At 41.7% G+C, this 22,975-nt stretch overlaps 4 pseudogenes across 4 annotated transcripts; 2 read left to right on the forward strand and 2 right to left on the reverse strand.

Annotated features, from left to right (window-relative positions):
- Positions 1 to 1,289: 1,289 nt before the first annotated feature.
- AT1G40071 lies at positions 1,290 to 2,051 on the forward strand (annotated as a pseudogene; the record flags this gene model as incomplete). The annotated part of the gene is made up of 1 exon: positions 1,290 to 2,051.
- Positions 2,052 to 4,570: 2,519 nt separating this feature from the next.
- AT1G40072 lies at positions 4,571 to 6,601 on the reverse strand (annotated as a pseudogene; the record flags this gene model as incomplete). The annotated part of the gene is made up of 1 exon: positions 4,571 to 6,601.
- A 932-nt stretch (positions 6,602 to 7,533) lies between these two features.
- On the reverse strand, positions 7,534 to 10,358 carry AT1G40073 (annotated as a pseudogene; the record flags this gene model as incomplete). The annotated part of the gene is made up of 1 exon: positions 7,534 to 10,358.
- Positions 10,359 to 13,202: 2,844 nt separating this feature from the next.
- AT1G40074 lies at positions 13,203 to 19,154 on the forward strand (annotated as a pseudogene; the record flags this gene model as incomplete). Its single annotated transcript has 1 exon — positions 13,203 to 19,154.
- Positions 19,155 to 22,975: the final 3,821 nt, after the last annotated feature.

The following is a 22,975-nucleotide window of genomic DNA, read 5'->3' on the forward strand; positions in this document are numbered from 1 at the left end:
CAATGAACACGGGTTTGTCGTGAGTAACATTCCATCGGCATCTCATCTGATAGTACCCGGTTGTTGACTCATACGCCAGTCCTTTGTTCTTCTCTACAAACTTTGCATACGGATTATTTGCACCAAGACATTTTTGGAAGAAACTGTAGTACTTAGAATGAGGCATTGACCACCACATAAAATGATTGTCCATGTCAATGCAAACAGAGGCTAGGGTTTTTGTGGACATAAGAACATCCTTTCCCTCTCTCCCAGCTAGCAACCAGTTCTTTAGTAAGATGAAAGTCTGAACTGCAGCTTATTCAAAGCTTGATTATAGGGGCCAACTAGAGCAGCTAGTCGTAAGCCTTCGATGTATTTGGCTGTGTTGTTACCAGACTGTAAACACCTTAGCAAAAATGGCCGGTAGGGCGACCCTTCGATGCATAAAGAGGAAACCGTAATAAACTCATCAAGACAAACCTCCTTTAAAACTTCATCAGAAATGAATACTTAGACGCAGTGTTTAGGGTTATTTCTATTGGTATGATGGAGTTGGAAAATTATAATAATTTTGAGAGTATTTAGGGTTATTTCTATTGGTATGATGGAAATAAATACATAGACGCAGTGTTTTAATATAGAGGATAAGTACCGAATACTATTTCCCTAATTTCCCAAATTCGGAATCCATATATAACTATCCACATTGCTAAATCTGCGTTAACCCAACATTTTGTTCAGCTGAATATATTTTGTATAAATTGTATGTGTCCATGAATACAAATCCACTCTCTACTTTTATTAACTTCGAAACATTAGTTGGACTAATAGTGAGAAATTGAAAATTCAGTACCACTTATACATCAAACACTATAAGTAGCAGACAAAAAGGTAATAAAGGTAGCCGTGAACAACCCAATGTCTAAACACATTAATATTTAATTAAGATTAGTTAATGGAAACTGATTACTGAGTGCGATGTGAAGTGGGCGACAGTTTTGAAAGATTATACGTCTGACCCTGAATCTTGACATTCATCGTGAAAGGCCTTTCTCTACTTCCATATTGCTAATTTAGGACTTATTAAACCGTCCCAATCCAACTTTGTGAACTAACCTTTATCTTGCCACGAAGGACACCTTGATTGAATAAAGGTGACAATGTTATTGTCAATTTACCAATGGCAGAACCTATGTAATCTTGAGGGGTGGAAATTAACCCGAATTCAAGATATGTATGTTGATGAAGAAACAAAAGCTGAAACCTCACCAAAAGTCAATTATACTTCTCAACTTAGCAAGCTGAAGAGAACTTTTGACCACAAGAAGAGAGCAACAGAAACACTATTTTAGATTGAAGATCCTACAGAAGATGACTGGTATGAGATGAGAAAAAAATTTTGAATGGTAAAGCAGAGTCATAGAGGGATTATTTTCAAGGGTGATGAAGCTGAAGGATCAACTTTGGCTGTTTGAAAAAAGAGTTAAAAAGATTTCAGATGGTATTGACGAAGAGAAGATGGAAACTGCACTAGCTGTCAAGGAAGATGAAAATTTCACAACAGCATGGTTTGCACCAGAAGATCTGAAAGGAGTTCACTTAGAGGAAAGAAGCCTAGAGAGCAAGTTGTTGAGTGAGGAGGAAACTCCTATTCTAACTTATTCTCCGGGAGTGCCTAAACAGCCCACCTACCCCTCTGCTGAAGAAGAACACTTGACACTTGATTATGTTACTGAATAACTTCTAGAACTCAGGATAGAATACAAAGCTCAAGAGGATACCATTGGGGAGCTAACTTACAAAATGGAAGGACTGAACCATGCAATCTTGGAACTTTAAGAAATGATTAAAGGCTACCCCAATTTTGAATTTGAGGATTGGTCAAAGGAGCCAGGTTCAGAAGAAGAAGACTACTCTGTTGATCAGAAAGAAGCTTACTTTGAAGAAAAATCAAATGAGTACTCCTCCTACCATGTCTCAAGAGAGGATGCAGAGTATGATTCAAACATTGAAAATTCAACCATTAAAGATGAGGACTTTTCTGTTCCTCTCTTCAACCTTTTTTTGGACTAAGCACTGTAAGAGTCAAGCTTAGTGACTTAAAACAAGCTCACTTGGGAGGAAGTCCCATGTCTATCCATGTAAATAACTTTCTATTTTTCTTGTTATTTTTGATGTTTTTGTTTAAGTGTTTCAGGTTTGTTTTAGTGACCCTAAGGGAGTCAACGGTCGAGTAATTTCAAACCAAGTCAAGAAAGATCTCAACTGTTGATCGAGTAAAATGAGGAGGAGTATTTTGAGCCATTGATTTGGATGACCAAATGAGAGGAGCATCACCATCGTTTGATCGAGTGATTTCTTGCGATTCGTTTTGGTCCGTTTGATTGAATAAATAAAGATGGAGCACTTCTCACCGTCCGATCGAGTGAAGAAACCAAAGAGACCCTCTTCGTAGACACCGACGCCTCGTGAACCGCCTCCATTGAAACGCTTTTGTCCCTTTGTCTTCTTGTCCCCCCCATAATCACTTTGGTCCCCCCATTGAAATTCCCGAACTCAACAACCTCATCTCTTCATCTCTGATAGTATGATTTTTCTCAATTAATCCCTAAAACACTATCTTGTCGTTGTAGTATTTTAGGATGTCAATCCAATCCGGTGTGATGCAAACAGATGAGATATGATCAAAAAACTCTAAGTCAAGCCAAGCAGAAAGTTGGTTGGTTCTAACAGTCCTAGTATGCAATAACAGAAATGAAATGAAACTAAAAGCATAAATGGCAATAGTAGGCAAGTGAATGACAAAGCAGAAATGATAACATGCAATCAAATGGATAAACGATTCCTAAGGATGGGGTAATCGAATAGTGTGGTCTACTTAATCTATTCAGGCGGTTGACAAAACTTCACAGAAGCTATCCCTAGACAACAAGTTCAACAACAGATTAATTCACTCCCGTGATAGAAATCCTCAAGCAAAGCTAGACACTGACGTAAATCCCTTTAGCGATCTCTAACTAAGCAGGCATTATCGAATCAACATGTTAAAGTCAATACCCTCTCTACAGCCAATCCCTTGGGGTAGAGTCAGATATCTCTGGAATTAATAGGATCCAACGCCCATTAAACGCCTTCTGAGCGCTGGACGTCTGGACTCATACTCCACATTAGCTAGTGAAACAAGCAATAAGCGCAACTAATCCAAAAGGGATTCTAGTATTCTAAACTCAACCACCTAAAACAACCAAGTAAACCACAACTATTCTATCCCATCCTCAGAAATATAGTTCACTACTCAAACATAATCAAAGACAATAGCAAAGCAACGATTGAAAACATGATAGCAGAAATGACGAAAGACTTAAACGAAAACTGAATATCAAATACTTGAAGGTGAAAATACAAAGTCGCAGGAGAAACACTGCGGCTATCAAAGTTGCGAAAATGTAAAAGCGAGATAATAACGGATGCCCTAGAGAAAACCCTAAGAGGCAGTTTATATAAGCGAGAAATGAAAGAAATAAGGAAACTAAATATAAAGCGAATCTTCACGTCATGACCCCGCGACCGAATGTGTCATTGGCATCTGACGGGCTGAAATGAGCTTTCCAGTGATCGAGTATGTCATTGATCAAACTGGGCTTCAAGGGCTCCGTCTTGCGATCGAGTGAGATGCAGTGAAGTCGGGATTGAATGGTCTAGCGAACCTGTGATCGAATGCGATCGAGTGGATGTCATGAGTGCAGAACGAGCCGATAGGCCTTTTGGTGATCGAGTGGTGATCGAGTGGTTCTGATGAGGTGCTTCCTCCGGCTTCGCGATTGAGTGAAACTGAGTTGCTTGCTTCTTCGGGGTTGCGATAGAGTGATTTGCCCTGGCAGGGCTCCGAGGCTGCAATAGAGTACTTTTGCCGAAGGCGTCATTGGGCATTCCGACTTCATGTTCTGTTTTTCCTCTGTTTGAACTCCAAAAACATACAAAGTACCTGAAAACAACCAAATATGCCATGCACATGCAATCCTAATGCAAAATCGTCCTAAGTATGTAAGACACACTAAAACGACTCTTAATGAGATGATTTATGGATGAAACATTGACAAAGTGGTGAAGAATGAATGCCTAAATCATGCAAATTATAGACATATCAACTCCCCCAAACTTAGTCTTTGCTTGCCCTCAAGCAAACAAGAAGACATAAGCGGAAGGAGAGGTTTGAAGTTGGGAATTCAGAACCAAAGCATGAGATATGACAATTAAGATCACTGTACCAGCTTACATTTCTAAGATGCGAGGTGATCGACTTCTACTTAAAAACTTTAGCCATGCTCTGTTATGATCCAAACCTACAATCAAATGCACAATGCGTCAAGATCAACCAATCCCTAGTGAACTCATTTGGCTAATGACAGGTTATGAGACAAAGATGGTCCCTTTTTAGTGGTTCAGATTTTAATAGCAGCGGACTCTCAATGAAAAAGGACTGAGCTTTAGAAGAATGTTAAAGGTAAGTGCCAACCTATGCATACAAGAATAGCACCCCATCTACCCAATGACATAAACCGTGAATAACAAGTAGATGGTCTTATCTCTAAACACAATGATGATCCTAAGTCTACCCTTTTGCACTAAAGGCATATTTCGATTTTTTTCTTGGATCAATGTTTTCTTTTATTTTCTTTGGCTCTTGTTCTTAAGGAGAAGCTTTTCTTAAACTCTATGAGTCTAGTCTAGTGAATTGGGTTTTTCTTAAACTCTTATGGCTCTTATCATTTTTTTTTTCTTTTTCTGTTTTTGTTGCCACCTATTTTTTTTAGAGCATATCTTAACAATTTTATACTTCCCAAACATTCATGTGGCTCCGCCATCTCCTCGTCATTGTGCTCGATCGCAATCCCAACAGGTTGTTCAGCACGACGCTCACGTGTTCTCCGACCCGACATTATCCGACCCTTGCTTGATGATCGGACCATCCTAGCGCTCTTCCGCCTCTTGTGCTCCCTGACCTCGTGAGACGAGTGTCGTGCGGGTTCTTGCGGGGCAGCGCGTTCTCTCTGTTGATAAGTAGATTGCCTTGGCGGGGCAATGTCATGACGCCTGGATGGCATGTCTTCTGGCGAGTTGTCTCTGGTGATCGCACTGGTGGATGTGGTGAAACTGATTGCCTTGTGCATGTTGTCAATGGCCTTGACACACTTATGGATGATCTTGTCTTGAAACTTGCACCACCTTTGGGTTAGACTGAGCTTCTGGTGTGCTTCATCGAGACTCTTGCTTTCTCGTGAAGGGGGCTTGTGTTCTTCAAAGTGGTAGCGGCTCTTGTCATAGTTCTCCCAGTTGGTCTCCTCATTGTCACTCTGACCTTCTACTTCTTCAGCATTCCGGGACGCGGATCTTCCAACCACAGCATGGATGATTTCTTGTGGTGGCGAGAAGTCGATATTGTCTCTCCCCGTGATGGTTGTCATTTCACTGAATGGGAGAAGAATAGTTGCTTCGCCTGTTGACGGATGATCAAACTTGAAAGCGTACCTCTCGTCATAGACCTTATGCTCGATCACATGGGCAAGCTTGAGATGGGCGATATCAATCCATCGTGGTTGGATTGGATCCGGTCGCAGCGGGACGTTGCACGATAGGAGGATTGGTGTGACCACTCCTCCAATGCAAAGGGCTGCTTTCGCGTTCTTCTTGCCATTGGCCATCGTCCACCCTCTGTAGCTGCATAAGTGATTGAGAAGATACATTGACGGAGGTGTGTCATTGGTATCTCCCTTCATCGTTTTCCCGTCCTTGGTGTAACGGAGGAAACTTAGCAGCGCCAGGTCTAACGTCTCCATGTCTTGGTTCGTCACAGTGGCGGATATTTCCCTAGCGTAAGGGACATTGGCCATGGCTCTCTGAAATAGCGAATGGCGGGATTGCGGATGGAGTTGCTCTTGGATCTAGCGGAGTTGAAGCTGGTGGTATCTCCAATCGTGTTCCACAAAGATTTTAACTCTTCTTGGGAAAACCTCAGTTTCGTTCCCGTGCCACTGGGAAACCCGAACATGGATTCTAGCGTCTTGATTGCCATGATATAGTCGCGGTCATCGATGGTGAAGCTTGAGTAACCAAGCCCTTCTTCTCTTAACTCAGCAGCTGACAACCCCTCAAACAATTCCACTTGAAGTGATGAAAGGAATTGAAGTGTCTCATCCTCATAGGTAGGATAGGGATGAGACATGAGTGTTGTCATGTGGCATTTCTCGAACAAGAGCTGAACGTCTTCCAAGATGCCTAACTCCGCCATTGTCTCAGGGTGAGGATATCTTGTTCCCCAAAACGAATTTCTTTTGAGAGCCTTGTAGTAGTCTCCTAGGGTCAGCTTGTCTTCTTTCATTAGGGACTTGGTGGTCTTACGGGTCTGCTCCGGAATGTACTCTGCATCATCCTCTATCTCTTCATCGACCAACTCATGGTTCTCTGTCATTGCTCGTTTTCCTCTGGAAATCTCTTCTCTTCTCCTGTCATTGGCGACTGCTCGCTTTGTTTCCTCCACAAATCGCCTATACTCCTCTGCTTCTCTCTCTGGCCTAGTTGACCAAGATTCAGCATCATCAACATTGTAGTCGGCATCCATAGATGATTCGTAGCTGTGTGAACTCATCTTGAGGCTGAAATCGATTTGAAACTTACAACTAAAGCTTAGTAGGTTAGTGAGAAACAAACAAAGACAATGAAAGAAATGACTTCCTGTTGATATAGAGTTGCGATCGAGTAGAATTTGATACTGAGAACTCAGGTCGCGATCGAGTGAAGCAAGCAAATGAGAGACAGGGTTGCAATAGAGTAGTTTCTGAGGTTCTGTTTTAGTTAATAACAGCTAGCAACAACGAAAGAGTTGAGAGCGTTTTTGGTAGTGAAGTAGAGAGATAAACAAGAGAGATGCTTTTGAAATCACAAGTGATGAAGAAAAGTGAAGAGTAGTGACACTTATCTCCCTTTGTGATTTGAATGAGTGGATGAGGTGTGTTGCTTTTAAACGGACGGATGGGATGCAATGCCCGTTATGATGTCGGCAAAGTGATAAGGTGACAAAGTATGGTGCTTTATGTCAGCATGATGGGGTTCCATCAAGTCACGCGCCTTGTGATCGAGTATGGGCTGTTGATCCTTTAATTTCGTGTCATGGGCTTTTTGGAGTTTCGGTGGAGATTGAAATCCAGTAGGCTTAATGGGACTGAGGTTTGTCATTGACGTTCTATGGACACCTTCACTCCTCCTTGCGATCTAGTAGAAAATTGTTATCCCGAAACTGCTAGATCGCACTCCTGAGCTTTCACTCCTACGTTGTGATCGAGTATTTGAAATTTTTTTGTAAAATTTTCATTTTAACACTCGATCACATCCTTGTTGATCACTCCAGCTGTTATTCATTTCCTGAGAAACAAAGACACAACCAAAACGAATCAAAAGTAACAAATAAATAAAAAGTATATACAGGGATAGTCATGGGACTTCCTCCCAAGTGAGCTTGTTTAGAGTCTCTACCTTGACTCCTCACACTAATCAAGTGGAGAAAATGTGACAGAGGGAACTTGAGAAGTCCTCCTCTTCACTGATATCATCATCATACTCAGCATCCTCCCTTGACAGTTGCACAGCTGAGTATTCAATTCTTCTTTCCTCATAGTAGGCTGCTTCCTCCTCTGGAGGATAGTCTTCCTCTTCTGACCAATCCCAAGTGATCTCCTTTCTTGAAATTGTGTCATGGTTGAGCTGGGGTTGAACCTCCTTTTGCATTCGACTTAGTTTGTCTCCAAGGTTTTCAACAGTGTAGCTGAGCTTCTAAATGGTTCTATTCTGGAGATCAGTCTTCCTTTTGAGTTCCAGCCAATCAAGTGAGGAGGGTATACTCGATCGAGTAGTCGAGTTTGATGTCGGAGTTTGAACCAAAATTTGCTCCTTCCCTCTTTTGATCTCAAGTCCTTCACTTGGAACAGCTCTCTGGATCTCTAAGGTTTTTCCTTCTGTTGGTGACCTTGTCGGAAATTTGTTGATGTCAAACTGTAACTTGACATGCCTCCCAAGGTTGAGATCAATCTTACCATATCTGACATCTATTACTGCTCCCACTGAGGCTAAGAAAGGTCTTCCTAAGATCAGAGGTACCTCAACTCCATCTACCATTACTGGCACTTTCTTTAGAATGCTGAAAGGTCTCCTCGAAATTCTATCAGCAAGGATCAAGGTGATGTCATAGGGCTTGTACTGAACAAATCCTAGCTTCCTTGCCATAGAGAGTAGCATTAAACTGACTGAGGCTCCTAGATCACATAGACAATTGCTGAAAGTTAATTGCCTAATCAAATATGGTAGAGTGAAAGATCCAGGATCTTCCAGCTTCTCTTGAATAATCCTCTCACTACCGGCTTGATGCATAATGACATCGTCTTCGTCATCTGAATCCTGATATATATTGAGCATTTCCAGTATCAGGTTTCTCACATCTTTGTGAGGGTCTGAAATCAACTTGAGGACTTCTACTAAGGGCATCACAGCTTCCATCTCATCAAGTTGTTTTTCTACCAGAGATTCATATCTGCTTTCCAAGCTTTCCTGAACGTCCATGGAAGAGCAAGTGAGGGTGATGGAGCTGGCTTGAATCGTTTTACCATCCTCTCGATTATAGCAGCCTTCTCCTCCAAATCAGACTGAGCCTGATAGAAAGGTTGAGCTGAATAATCGATCTCAGCAACAGAGACTTCAATCTGAGTGGAAGCCTTCCCTTCTTGAATTACACTGTCCTCAGTGTTTGATGTAGAGACATGTTGAGTTGGCAGCTCTCGCTCATGTCTGATAGTGATTGCGTGTGCAGTGGCATACTCCTTAGGGTTCTGGATTGCTTTTCCTGGAAGTTGGCCTGGGTTGTTTGTAACAGGTAGTGAAGTTGTGATGCCGTCCAGATATCGTACCCTTGTGTTCAATGATTCCAACCTGCTACTTAGTTCATTGAACTGTCTGTCAAATTTGTTGTTTAAGTCAACCAGCTTCTTAGCGGATTCCATTACCCTTGCGGCTTGGCCTTGCATGATCTGTTGGAGCATATTCTTTATGTCTGATTCTTGGGGTGCAGAGGCCTGATGTTGTTGTGGTGTGAAACCAGGTGGTGGTTGTTGCTGTTGATACCCTCCTTAGAACTGCTGCTTAGGAACGAACCCTTGGCTTTGGTTATAAGTAACAAACGGTTTGGGTTGGTTCTGCTGCTGCTGTTGAGGGTAAACTTGGTCCTGAGGATTGGCGACATTTGTGCTTCTGTATGACAGATTTGGGTTGGGCCTGTAATTCTTGTACCCTTTGTTGTAGCCGCCTTGGTTTTGAACATAACTGATTTCAGCGCCCTGATCATTCTCTCCCTCTTGGATTTGGAATACTTCGTCTTCATAGGCAAAGTGAACATGCTTCTGCTGCACTTGGAGGAGTTTGTCGATTTTGTCATGGAGAGCTTTAATCTCTCGGCGGTGCTTGTCATCAGATTCAGTACTGGTGCGAATGCTTTTGTCATAATCCTCGTTGTAATTGCCATCCGACTGAGCCAAGTTTTCAACTAGCTCCCATCCGTCTTCGACATCCTTGTTAAGGAAATTCCCGTTGGAGGCGGTGTCAAGGAGCATACATATCTTAGGCAGGACGCCTCTGTAAAGTGTGCTGAGAAGAGAAGCTTCCTTAAATCCGTGATGAGGGCATTTGGTTTGATAACCCTTAAAGCGCTCCCAAGCTTCACAGAAGCTTTCATTTTGCTTCTGAGTGAATCCGGATATCTCGTTCCGGAGTCTTGCAGTCCTGGAGTTGGAGAACAATTTTGCCAAGAAGGCCTTTTTGCAGTCATCCCAGGTCGTGATTGATCCCTGGGGTAGCGTCTTTTCCCACGGATGGGCTTTATCTCCAAGTGAAAACGGAAACAAGCGAAGCTTGAAACCATCTTCACTAACTCCATTGATTTTAGTAAGGCCATAGAGCCTTTCGAACTCGTCAAGATGATCTAGCGGATCCTCCATTGGCAGGCCATGAAACTTGTTCCCCTGAACCATTGCAATGAGACCGCTTTTGATCTCAAAGTTGTTGTTCTGTACTGGAGGTGGAACAATTCCATGACGCTGGTTGTGGTTGTGAGGGAAGTCACCAGCACCAATGTTGGTAGGTTGCTCTTGCTCATCTACAACGTCAGCCATTGTGTCGGTTTTTGTCTGTTCTCTTAGTTGGCGAGCAATACGGTCGATGTTATCGTTGAATAGGAGGTTCTGATTTCCTTGTGACCGTGTATGTATGCAACAGATAGCAGTCGGGCTATTAACAGACGAATCAGAGATGCGTCTGGAAAGCGGGTTGCAAGGTACCTGAAACACAAAGACAGAAAAGGCAAAATGTTAGTAACTTGTGTAACAAAAACGAACTTGATCTTAACGTTTCCAATGATCTCAAATATAGCAAACAAACACAATCCCCGACAACAGCGCCAAATTGATAGTAGGATTTTTCACAATTAATCCCTAAAACACTATCTTGTCGTTGTAGTATTTTAGGATGTCAATCCAATCCGGTGTGATGCAAACAGATGAGATATGATCAGAAAACTCTAAGTCAAGCCAAGCAGAAAGTTGGTTGGTTCTAAAAGTCCTAGTATGCAATAACATAAATGAAATGAAACTAAAAGCAGAAATGGCAATAGCAGGCAAGTGAATGACAAAGCAGAAATGATAACAGGCAATCAAATGGATAAACGATTCCTAAGGATGGGGTAATCGAATAGTGTGGTCTACTTAATCTATTCAGGCGGTTGACAAAACTTCACAGAAGCTATCTATCCCTACACAACAAGTTCAACGACAGATTAATTCACTCCCGTGATAGAAATCCTCAAGCAAAGCTAGACACTGACCTAAATCCCTTTAGCGATCTCTAACTAAGCAGGCATTATCGAATCAACATGTTAAAGTCAATACCCTCTCTACAGCCAATCCCTTGGGGTAGAGTCAGATATCTCTGGAATTAATAGGATCCAACGCCCATTAAACGCCTTTTGAGCATTGGACGTCTGGACTCATACTCCACATTAGCCAGTGAAACAAGCAATAAGCGCAACTAATCCAGAAGGGATTCTAGTATTCTAAACTCAATTACCTCAAACGACCAAGTAAACCACAACTATTCTATCCCATCCTCAGAAATATAGTTCACTACTCACACATAATCAAAGACAATAGCAAAGCAACGATTGAAAACATGATAGCAGAAATGACGAAAGACTTAAACGAAAACTGAATATCAAATACTTGAAGGTGAAAATACAAAGTCGCAGGAGAAACACTGCAGCTATCAAAGTTGCGAAAATGTAAAAGCGAGATAATAACGGATGCCCTAGGGAAAACCCTAAGAGGCAGTTTATATAAGCGAGAAATGAAACAAATAAGGAAACTAAATATAAAGTGAATCTTCACGTCATGACCCCGCGACCGAATGTGTCATTGGCATCTGACGGGCTGAAATGAGCTTCCCAGTGATCGAGTATGTCATTGATCAAACTGGGCTTCAGGGGCTCCGTCTTGCAATCGAGTGAGATACAGTGAAGTCGAGATTGAACGGTCTAGCGAACCTGTGATCGAATGCGATCGAGTGGATGTCATGAGGTGGTGATCGAGTGGTTTCTTCGGCTTCCCTTCTCTTCTTTGTTCTCAGCTTGTCTGGTTGAGTGCAGAACGAGCAGATAGGCCTTCTGGTGATCGAGTGGTGATCGAGTGGTTCTGATGGGGTGCTACCACTGGCTTTGCGATTGAGTGAAACTGAGGTGCTTGCTTCTCCGGGGTTACGATAGAGTGATTTGCCCTGGCAGGGCTCCGAGGCTGCGATAGAGTACTTTTGCTGAAGGCGTCATTGGGCATTCCGACTTCATGTTCTGTTTTTCCTCTTTTTGAACTCCAAAAGCATCAAAAGTACCTGAAAACAACCAAATATGCCATGCACATGCAATCCTAATGCAAAATCGTCCTAAGTATGTAAAACACACTAAAACGAGTCCTAATGAGATGATTTGTGGATGAAACAATGACAAAGTGGTGAAGAATGAATGCCTAAATCATGCAAATTATAGACATATCAATCTCCCATACCAAAGCATCCTCATCTCGAATCCCTACAATCCTCTCTTTATCTCCTTCACTTCCCTTTCTTATCAAAAACATTTCACAAATTTATTTGTTTCTTCCCTCATTGAATCTCCTAATCTATTGAATTTTGGTTTTGAATTTCTCCCACATTTGTTCTTGACGATGAATAGGCGCTCGCTTTTGTCAAAGATTCGGAACAAAGCTCTCTCCCCATCAAAGAGGTACCCAACACCTTCTTCGCATGCGGCAACTCGAGGACCTTCTGAACCATCACTCTTGGGGTCGAGTAGGAGACATCAAACAAGTTTCGAGATTGATCATAGTGAATCGAGCCAAGAGGAGGAAGTGATGGAAGAAGAAGAGACCTTCAGCTCTCCAGCTAGAAATACTCGATCCCGAAAGTCGAGTAAGTCTTCTACAAGAGTCAAGCTTAGTGACTTAAAACAAGCTCACTTGGGAGGAAGTCCCATGTCTATCCGTGTAAATAACTTTCTATTTTTCTTGTTATTTTTGATGTTTTTGTTTAAGTGTTTCAGGTTTGTTTTAGTGACCCTAAGGGAGTCAACGGTCGAGTACATTCAAATCAAGTCAAGAAATCTCAATTGTTGATCGAGTAGAATGAGGAGGAGTATTTTTAGCCGTTGGTTTGGATGACCAAATCAGAGGAGCATCACCACCGTTTGATCGAGTAACTTCTTGAGGTTCATTCTGGGCCGTTTGATCAAGCAATTAATGCTGGAGCGTTTCTCACCGTCCGATCGAGTGAAGAAACCAAAGAGTCCCTCTTCGTAGACACTGACGCCTCGTGACCCCCCCCCCCTCCATTGAAACGTTGCTGTCCCTTTGTCCTCTTGCCCCCCCCCCTCATAATCACTTTGGTCCCCCTATTGCGATTCCCGAACTCAACAACCTCATCTCTCCAACTCCCATCATTCTCGAATCCTTACAATTCTCTCTTTATCTCCTTCACTTCCCTTTCTTATCAAAAACTTTTTGCAATCCATTTGTTTCCTCCATCATTCAATCTCCTAACCTACGGAATTTTGGTTTTGAGTTTCTCTCATTTTGTTCTCAATAATGAACCGGAGCTCGATTTTGTCAAGGATTCGGAACAAAGCTCTCTCCCCATCGAAGAGGTACCCAACACCTTCTTCGCATGCAGCAGCTCGAGGACCTTCTGAACCGTCACCTTTGGGGTCGAGCAGGAGAGAACAAGCAAGTTTTGAGCTCGATGATAGTGAATCAAGCAAAGAGGAGGAAGTGATGCAGGAAGAGACCTTCAGCTCTCCAGCTGGAAATACTCGATCCCGAAGGTCGATTAAGTCCTCTAAAAGGGAATTCTCGAGGAACAAGGCAGATATCACTCAAGGGATGAAGCCCGTGGGGAGGAGGTTGGAGCTGGTAGATGAAGACTCCGAGGAAGATATGGCTTCACCAGAGGAAGATGATCAAACGGAGAAAGGAGGCGATGATGATATGGAATCGGAGAAGTGTGCACCTCGAAATAAGTACTACAAGCTGCTGAAGCGCAATGAGTTTTTAGGAACTCGATACCCTCATCCCGAGACCATGGAGAGACTCGACATCTATGATGATGTAGACTACATGTTTAAACAGTGCAGCCTGAATATTCACATGTTTCGGCCAATGGAGGGGTATGAGGAAGAGACCATTCAGTTTATTTCATCCGTGGAATTGCTCTTATATGGAGAGTCAGAGGACGATTAAATCAGGCCAGACGAATGTTTAGGATACTTGGAGTTCTGTGTGTATGACGTAGAGTATCGGCTTCCAATAGAGCATCTCGAGCTGATGTATGGATTTCCAAGCGGAAAAGACACAAGTCATCGTTTTGACAAGAGAGAGCTTCAGTCATTCTGGGCCACACTTGGTTCTAAGCATGGATTTTTATCCTCCAGGACCAAGAGCAACGAGATAAGGAGTCCGGTGGTTAGATACTTTCATAGGTCCTTGGCAAGTGCACTATTTGCAAGAGAGCAGAATGGAACCTTTGTCCTTGGAGAACTAGAGTTGATTGAGACAGCACTACAAGAGTTGCTTGGTTTAGCATCGAATGGTACAGTTCTAGCTGGAGATCAGACAAACACTTCGGTCTCATTCGACCTAATCGAGCACCTGCTGAGTTACAGAGGATGGGCTAAAGGACTTAAGAAATCAGGAAGAATGGTTGTGGAAGGAGTTGTAACACCAATTCTGAGAGCTTGCAATGTACCTCTACATTCAACGCTGATTCCTCCGAGATGGATTGATATGCAATACCTTATCAATTCCAAGAGTTTTTGGTCGCAGCAGAAGAATGGCCTATATAAGTATAGGTTTAATCACCCCACAGTAGGAGAATCCATTTTTCTCCTCCCAAACCCTGCTTCCACTTCGATTAGAGATGGTGGCAATATTGAGTTTTGCCCACCAATGGAGAACCTCTATATTTCGGGAGATGAAGCTGTGCCGATGGAAGGAGTGAATGATGATGAGGCTCCAATCCATCATTCTAATAATGAAGAAGAACTTATGGACGAGTCTTACGCTACACAACAGTTTTACTTTGAGGAGTACTCAACACCAAGGCAAACTAAAGACTCAAAGGAGATTCACAAGCGCCTTGGTTTCCTCCAAAGCTGGTGTAATTTCCAGGACATGGCTCTCATATCACTCAACAAGAAGTTTAACAATCTACAACTCAAGATCAGCTGTTCTTCCACAACTACATGTGGAGAGTCCAGAACCCTAAGGACTATGCTACTGCTAATGCTATCACCATCCACCAAGAAGATGAGTCTCCACCAAGTCATCAGACTCTCAATACTGAGGACGGTATGATTCAAGAGAGGGGGGGATTCAACTCAAATTGCTGCATCTGCCACCCAGCAATTCATCTGGACTATAGAGCACACACCTTTGCTGAACACTTACCATTCTCGAAAAAAGCTCAAGAAAGAGCAAAATCAAGAGATGATTAGCAGTGCCTCCACTCAAGAAACATACAAGAAGAAAGTCATCCAATAAAAGCTTGATGATCCCGGTTCATTCACCCTGCCATGCTCTCTACGACCATTGACATTCAACAGGTGCCTTTGTGATCTGGGAGCATCTGTTAGCTTTATGCCTCTCTCTACAGCTAAAAGGCTAGGGATCATGGAATTCAAGTTCTGCAACTTAGCCTTACTCTTAGCTGATGGTTCTGTTGCACATCCTCATGGTCTAGTAGAAAATCTGCTTGTTAAGATTGTAAATATTGAGATACCTACAGACTTTGTGGTATTGGACGTAGATGAAGAAGGCAAGGATCCCTTGATCCTAGGCAGACCATTCTTAGCTTCAGGTGGAGCAGTCATAGATGTTAGGAATGGAAAAATTAATCTGAACCTTGAAAAAGGTATCAAGATGAAGTTTGACATCAGAGAAGCTTCAAAGAAATCAACAACAGGAGGTCAGATTTTTGGAATTAAAGATATGGATGTTGATGAAGAAACAGAAGCTGAAACCTCACCAAAAGTCAATTATACTTCTCAACTTAGCAAGCTTAAGAGAACTTTTGACCCCAAGAAGAGAGCTACAGATAGGCTATTTCAGACTGAAGATCCTATAGAAGATGACTGGTATGAGATGAAAAAAAAATTTAAAGGGCAAAGCACAGTCATAGAGGGATTATCTTCAAGGGTGATGAAGCTGAAGGATCAACTTTGGATGTTTGAAAAAAGAGTTAAAAAGTTTTCAGATGGTATTGACCAAGAGAAGATGGAAACTGCACTAGCTATCAAGGAGGACGAAAATCTCACAACAGAATGGTTTGCACCATAAAATCTCACAACAGAAAGGAGTTCACTTAGAGGAAAGAAGCCTAGAGAGCAAGTTGTTGAGTGAGGAGGAAATTCCTTTTCCAATTTATTCTCCAGGAGTGCCTAAACAGCCCACCAACCCCTCTGCTGAAGAAGAACACTTGACACTTGATTCTGTTACTGAAGAACTTCTGGAACTCATGATAGAATACAAAGCTCAAGAGGATACCATTGGGGAGCTAATTTACAAAATGGAAGGACTGAACCATGCAATCTTGGAACTTCAAGAAATGATTAAAGGCTACCCCAGTTTTGAATTTGAGGATTGGGCAAAAAAGCTTGGTTCAGAAGAAGAAGACTACTCTGCTGATCAGAAAGAAGCTTATTTTGAAGAAAAATCAAATGAGTACTCATCCTACCATGTCTCAAGAGAGGATGCAGAGTATGATTCAAGCATTGAAAATTCAACCATTAAAGATGAGGACTTCTCTGTTCCTCTCTTCAACCTCTTTTCTGACTAAGCACTGTAAGAGTCAAGCTTAGTGACTTAAAACAAGCTCACTTGGGAGGAAGTCCCATGTCTATCCGTGTAAATAACTTTCTATTTTTCTTGTTATTTTTGATGTTTTTGTTTAAGTGTTTCAGGTTTGTTTTAGTGACCCTAAGGGAGTCAACGGTCGAGTACATTCAAATCAAGTCAAGAAAATCTCAACTGTTGATCGAGTAGAATGAGGAGGAGTATTTTTAGCCGTTGGTTTGGATGACCAAATCAGAGGAGCATCACCACCGTTTGATCGAGTAACTTCTTGAGGTTCATTCTGAGCCGTTTGATCAAGCAATTAAAGCTGGAGCGTTTCTCACCGTCCGATCGAGTGAAGAAACCAAAGAGACCCTCTTCTTAAACACCGACGCCTCGTGACCCCCCTCCATTGAAACGCTGTTGTCCCTTTGTCCTCTTCCCCCCCCCCCCTCATAATCACTTTGGTCCCCCTATTGCGATTCCCGAACTCAACAACCTCATCTCTCCAACTCCCATCATTCTCGAATCCTTACAATTCTCTCTTTATCTCCTTCACTTCCCTTTCATATCAAAAACTTTTTGCAATCCATTTGTTTCCTCCATCATTCAATCTCCTAACCTACGAAATTTTGTTTTTGAGTTTCTCTCACTTTTGTTCTCAATAATGAACAGGAGCTCGCTTTTGTTAAGGATTCGGAACAAAGCTCTCTCCCCACCGAAGAGGTACCCAACACCTTCTTCGCATGTAGCAGCTCGAGGACCTTCTGAACCGTCACCTTTGGGGTCGAGCAGGAGAGAACAAGCAAGTTTTGAGCTCGATGATAGTGAATCAAGCAAAGAGGAGGAAGTGATGCAGGAAGAGACCTTCAGCTCTCTAGCTGGAAATACTCGATCCCGAAGGTCGATTAAGTCCTCTGCAAGGGAATTCTCGAGAAACAAGGCTGATATCACTCAAGGGAAGAAGCCCGTGGGGAGGAGGTTGGAGCTGGTAGATGAAGACTCCGAGGAAGAAATGGCTTCGTCAAAGGAAGATGATCAAACAGAGAAAGGAGGAGATGATGATTTGGAATCGGAGAAGTGTGCAACTCGAAACTAGTACTACAAGCTGCTGAAGCGCAATGAGTTTTTAGGAACTCAGTACCCTCATCCCGAGACCATGGAGAGACTCGGCATCTATGATGATGTAGACTACATGTTTAAGCAGTGCAGCCTGAATATTCACATGTTTCGACCAATGGAGGGGTATGAGGAAGAGACCATTCAATTTCTTTCATCTGTGCAATTGCTCTTATATGGAGAGCCAGAGGACGATGAAATCAGGCCAGACGGAAGTTTGGGATACCTGGAGTTCTGTGTGTATGATGTAGAGTATCGGCTTCCAATAGAGCATCTCGACCTGATGTATGGATTTCCAAACGGAAAAGACACAAGTCATCGTTTTGACAAGAGAGAGCTCAGTCATTCTGAGCCACACTTGGTTCTAAGCATGGATTTTCGTCCTCAAGGACCAAGAGCAACGAGATAAGGAGTCCGGTGGTTAGATACTTTCATTGGTCCTTGGTAAGTACTCTATTTGCAAGAGAGCGGACTGGAACCTTTGTCAATGGGGAACTAGAAGTGATGGAGAGAGCACTCCAAGACTTGCTTGGTTTAGCATGCAATGTACCTCTACATTCAACGCTGATTCCTCCAAGATGGATTGATATGCAACACCTTATCAATTCCAAGAGTTTTTGGTCGCAGTAGAAGAATGGCCTATATAAATATAGGTTCGATTACCCCACAATAGGACAATCCATTTCTCTACTCCCAAACCCCGTTTCCACTTCAATCAGTGATGGTCGCAACATTGAGTTTTGCCCACCAATGGAGAACCTCTATATTTCAGGTGATGAAGCTGTGCCAATGGAAGGAGTGAATGATGATGAGGCTCCAATCCATCATTCTGATAATGAGGCAGAACCTATGGACGAGTCTTACGCTACACAACACTTTTACTTCGAGGAGTACTCAGCACCAAGGCAAAGTAAAGAGTCAAAAGTGATTCACAAGCGCCTTGGTTTCCTCCAAAGCTGGTGTAAGTTGCAGGACAAGGCTATCGCGGCACTCAACAAGAAGTTTAACAATCTCCAACTCAAAATCAGCTGTTCTTCCACAACTACAGCAATGCCACAGAACATGCCTTTTGGGAGAAGTGGATCCACTCGTCACGAACCTATACATTTCGATCCGCCTTCGCCATCAAGACAGTCTTTATATTAGCCGAGGAACCACCATGCTGCACCTTCACCACCAAGGCAATCATCCTTCAAACCTAGAGAAAAGGAAAAGAGGAGCAAGATGAAAAAGCGAAGAAGAACAAGGAAATCAGACGCTGGAGCAAGCCACTCTACTGCACCACCTAAGGAGCCACTCGATCAACAACCCGAGCAAAGGGTCGAGCATCCAGCTAATCCAAGTTCAGCACAACCTGTTCCTTGGAGTTACACGAAGGAGAGTATGGACGAATTCGTCTCCTCCTACTTCACCTGAAAAACTGAGGTAACACCACCTCTCCATTGTATATACCATATCATCGTTTTCATTTTTATTTTTCTTTGTGTGTTTTGTGCTTTGGTCTTGAATTCTATTTCAGATTTTTATTACACAAGGGACTGTGTAATTTAAGTTTGGGGAAGGGTTCAAGACATGTTTAACATTGTGTTCTCTTTTCTTATTTCAAATTTTGCATCATCTAAGGCATAGAAAAACAATAAAAATTTGAAAAATGTTTAGAAAATTATTTCACAAAAAAAAGAGTGTCATGTAGATTGCATATCATTTTAGGATTGTATATAGAGTGTTTGTATTTAGGATTGCTCATTTGCATAAGGGATGATGATGATTTCAAACTGATAAGCATGTTTTGATTCAATGAAGTAAGTTCAATGCCCAGGTTGTTAGTTCTCTGTTGCATAACCGATTGTATCTCTGAAATAAGACCGCACCCTGCTTTGAATTTGTAACTTGACTTTACTACTTTGATCGAAACTCGCTTATCTGATGCCATTCCCTATCTATTAGAACCTGAACTGAATTTGAAATTATCATGTCTATGCATTGTTTATGAACTCATGGCTACCATATACATACTTGGATCATCTAATTCATTTCATCACCCTCTGTTAGTCCAAGTAGTTGTCTCCCATTTTTAGAGCAGTTTCCCATACCCTTAGCCTAGCCTTATTTCAAGCCAAAGATCATTTGTGTGTGATTGTGAGGTCTTTTCGATTGAGCTTGGTATAACGTGTTAGGTATGAGCCGACAAGAGCTGTCTTTCATGTAGACCTAGCCCACGCTTTTTGGGGTAGTTAGGACTAGGTGGAGACTTGTATATGGGATTGGGATTGTGTATGAAATGAGTGGGAATGAGAGTGAGAATGAAAAGAAAATAAAAAAAAGAAGAGTAAGAGTTTAGATTTCTAAGGGGGATACAAAAGTGTTAAGTCTAGTAAAGGGTTTGGAATTCAAAGAAGTTAGGCATTGTGATTCAAAGAAAAGGGTAAAACGCCCTATGTGCTAAGAATAAAAGAAAAGCCTTAAGTTTGTCAAAGTATAAAACCAAACCCGCTAGACTCTTAAATCATTTCAAGAGAACCCCTTAGAACATGAACCAAAAAGAGAGAAAGATTTTGAAAAAGGGAAGAGTTAGGACATCTATGGGAATGGGATCATCTTCTGAGCTATCATACTATATCATTGGGTAGATCGGAGTGTGTTCTTGTATGTGTCCGTTGGCTTTTACCTTTACCATTCTACTGAAGCTCAATCTTTTCTCTGAGAGTCCCCTGTTACTCGACCAAACCATTAGAGGGACCATTTTTGTCTCTTAGCCTAAGCCCGAAACCAAGTGAGTTCATAACCATTGCATTGCTTGATCCACTGTTCGTGCTTAATGAATGTTAAAGGGAATTGGTTGATGTGAATGCTTGAATAGATTAAGGCAAGTTGTTAGGTTGCATTGTGACGAGTATGGCTAACGTTTTTGAGTAAGGACATTGAGCTTACCCATTTTATAGGCATGCTTCGGTTTTTGAATCCCCACCTTCAAACCTCTCCTTCAACTTAAGATTTTTGGTTTGCTTGAGGGCAAGCAAGAGATAAGTTTGGGGGAGTTGATAACACTGTATTTTACTCATTTTAGGTGTATGTTTATCATCATTTAGCTCTACATTTGCTCATTGTATCATATCATTTTGCACCATTTTAGCCTGTTTTGCATACTTAGGCATCTAGGATCATCTTGCATTCGCATTGCATGTTTTGGTTTGTTTTCAGGTGCAAAAGGAGCTTAAAAGGACTCTACTCGATCCATTCACTCGATCCGGGCAGCTACAGAAGAGGCATCTTCCTACTCGACCTCTCTACTCGATCCAGGATGCTACAAAGGAGGCTGCAGTTTACTCGACCCTCCTACTTGATCAAGGCAACCTCAGATGAAGCAGAAGATTCATCCACTTGCGCGCCCCTCCTACTCGATCCATTTACTCGACCAAGGGTGACCATCTCTACAAGACTTGTTGAGCTATCAAAGCGTCTTCGGATCCTCCTCATTCCCCACTCATCCAGACATCTGAGCATACAGATAGGAGAGGATGAAGCATCTACTCGACCAATTAATCACTCGGAGCATAGACGCAAAGGCGCAGACTTTGCAGCACCCTCTTTACTTGATCCCCAAGGTCGAGTATTCGCCCAAACCGCCTCAAATCTCTTATCTTCTAGTGAATCTAGGGTTTCCAAAATTTTAGTATAAATAGATCATTTGGGGTTTGTCCAAAGGATCCAGACTTTATCTTTCAGTTTTTCTTTGTGTTTATGAATCTTGAAACTTTAATTACTCTTAATCTAATTCGTTTTTGCATGGATTGTTTAAGTAAAGTTGTTTAACTTGTTTAGATCTACATTTTGGTATGATTTTAGTAATTTCTGGGTTTGTGTTCTTGAGAATGTTGCTTGAGTAGTGATTAGGGTTCTTGAGGATGGATTAGATTAGTGTAATCTCTAGGTTAGTTAGGTGGTTAGTGTTTAGGTTTATACCCTTCTGGATTCGCTCAGCCCCTATGCGGTTTTCGCTGGCTAATGTGGAGATTCGATCATAAACGTCCAGCGTCCAAAAGACGTTCAAATGGATGTCTGACCTACAAATTCCAGAGATATGTAGACTCGACCAAGGGATTGGCTTGTCTGCCTATTGGCTTTGGTAGATTATTTCTTAAACCCTGCTCTGCTATGTTTCATCAACGAGAGTTGAGATTAGGAAGTGGTAGAGTTATGGGGGTCTCTGTCACGAGAGTGGATTGACCCAGTTTTTGAATCTATCGTCATGGGTATCTACCTTTTGCATATTACCCATTTGATGAACCGAGTTGCCCTTTTCAATGAATCCATCCTTAGAACTTCTATTAGATTGATTTTCATCCCCTGTTGATTGCACTTTTATTTACCTGTTACTTGAATCCTCTATTTTCATCCCCTGTTGATTGCATTTTAGTTCTTAATTTTGTCACATGTTGGTCCTACTCGACCCAATGATCGAGTAGGGCTTTTAAGTTCTCATTTTAACTTGTTTGAATCCTGACCTAGGATTGTTACTAGATACCCACCATCATTATAATCTGGCTTGACTTAGTTGTTTTTGTACACATCTTGAGTGCTAGCAATACAGTGGACTGGATTGACACCCTCTATAACTGCATCGACATGTTTGTGTTTTAGAGGAATTGAACTAAACTCACACAGCATTCAGCACATAAGTAGGCGTAAAAACCTGCTTCCAAGCAATTTTTTCTTGGTTTTAGCCTCTTTTAGGAAAAAACTGGGTATAAGTATTGACTAAAACACTCCTAATCTATCTTTAACTCTTATAATTAGTCAAAGGCTTTGGATTGTGACACATTTTGACCATAAAAATACTAACAAAACTGTTTACTGCTTCTAAGCAAATTTTTGTTGGTTTTAGCCTCTTTTGGGAGAAAATGGGTATAAGTATTGTCTCTAACTCCTAATCAAACTTTAACTCTTATAATAAGTCAAATGCATTGGATTGTGACACATTTTGACAATAAAAATACTAACAAAACTGTTTACTGCTTCTAAGCAAATTTTTGTTGGTTTTAGCCTCTTTAGGGAGAAAATGGGTATAAGTATTGTCTAAACACTTCTAATCTATCTCTAACTCTTATAATTAGTCAAATGCATTGGATTGTGACACAGTTTGACCATAGATATAACTAACAAATATATTGAGTGCTTCTAAACAAATTTTTGTTGGTTTTCGCCTCTTTTGGGAGAAAATGGGTATAAGTGTTGTCTAAACACTCATAATTCATCTCTAACACATTCTGACACATTTTGACACATTTTAATCAAACTTTAACTCTTATAATAAGTCCAATGCATTGGATTGTGACACATTTTGACAATAAAAATACTAACAAAACTGTTTACTGCTTCTAAGCAAATTTTTGTTGGTTTTAGTCTCTTTTGGG

Source organism: Arabidopsis thaliana (genome assembly GCF_000001735.4).
Source record: "Arabidopsis thaliana chromosome 1 sequence".
Lineage (NCBI taxonomy): Eukaryota > Viridiplantae > Streptophyta > Magnoliopsida > Brassicales > Brassicaceae > Arabidopsis > Arabidopsis thaliana.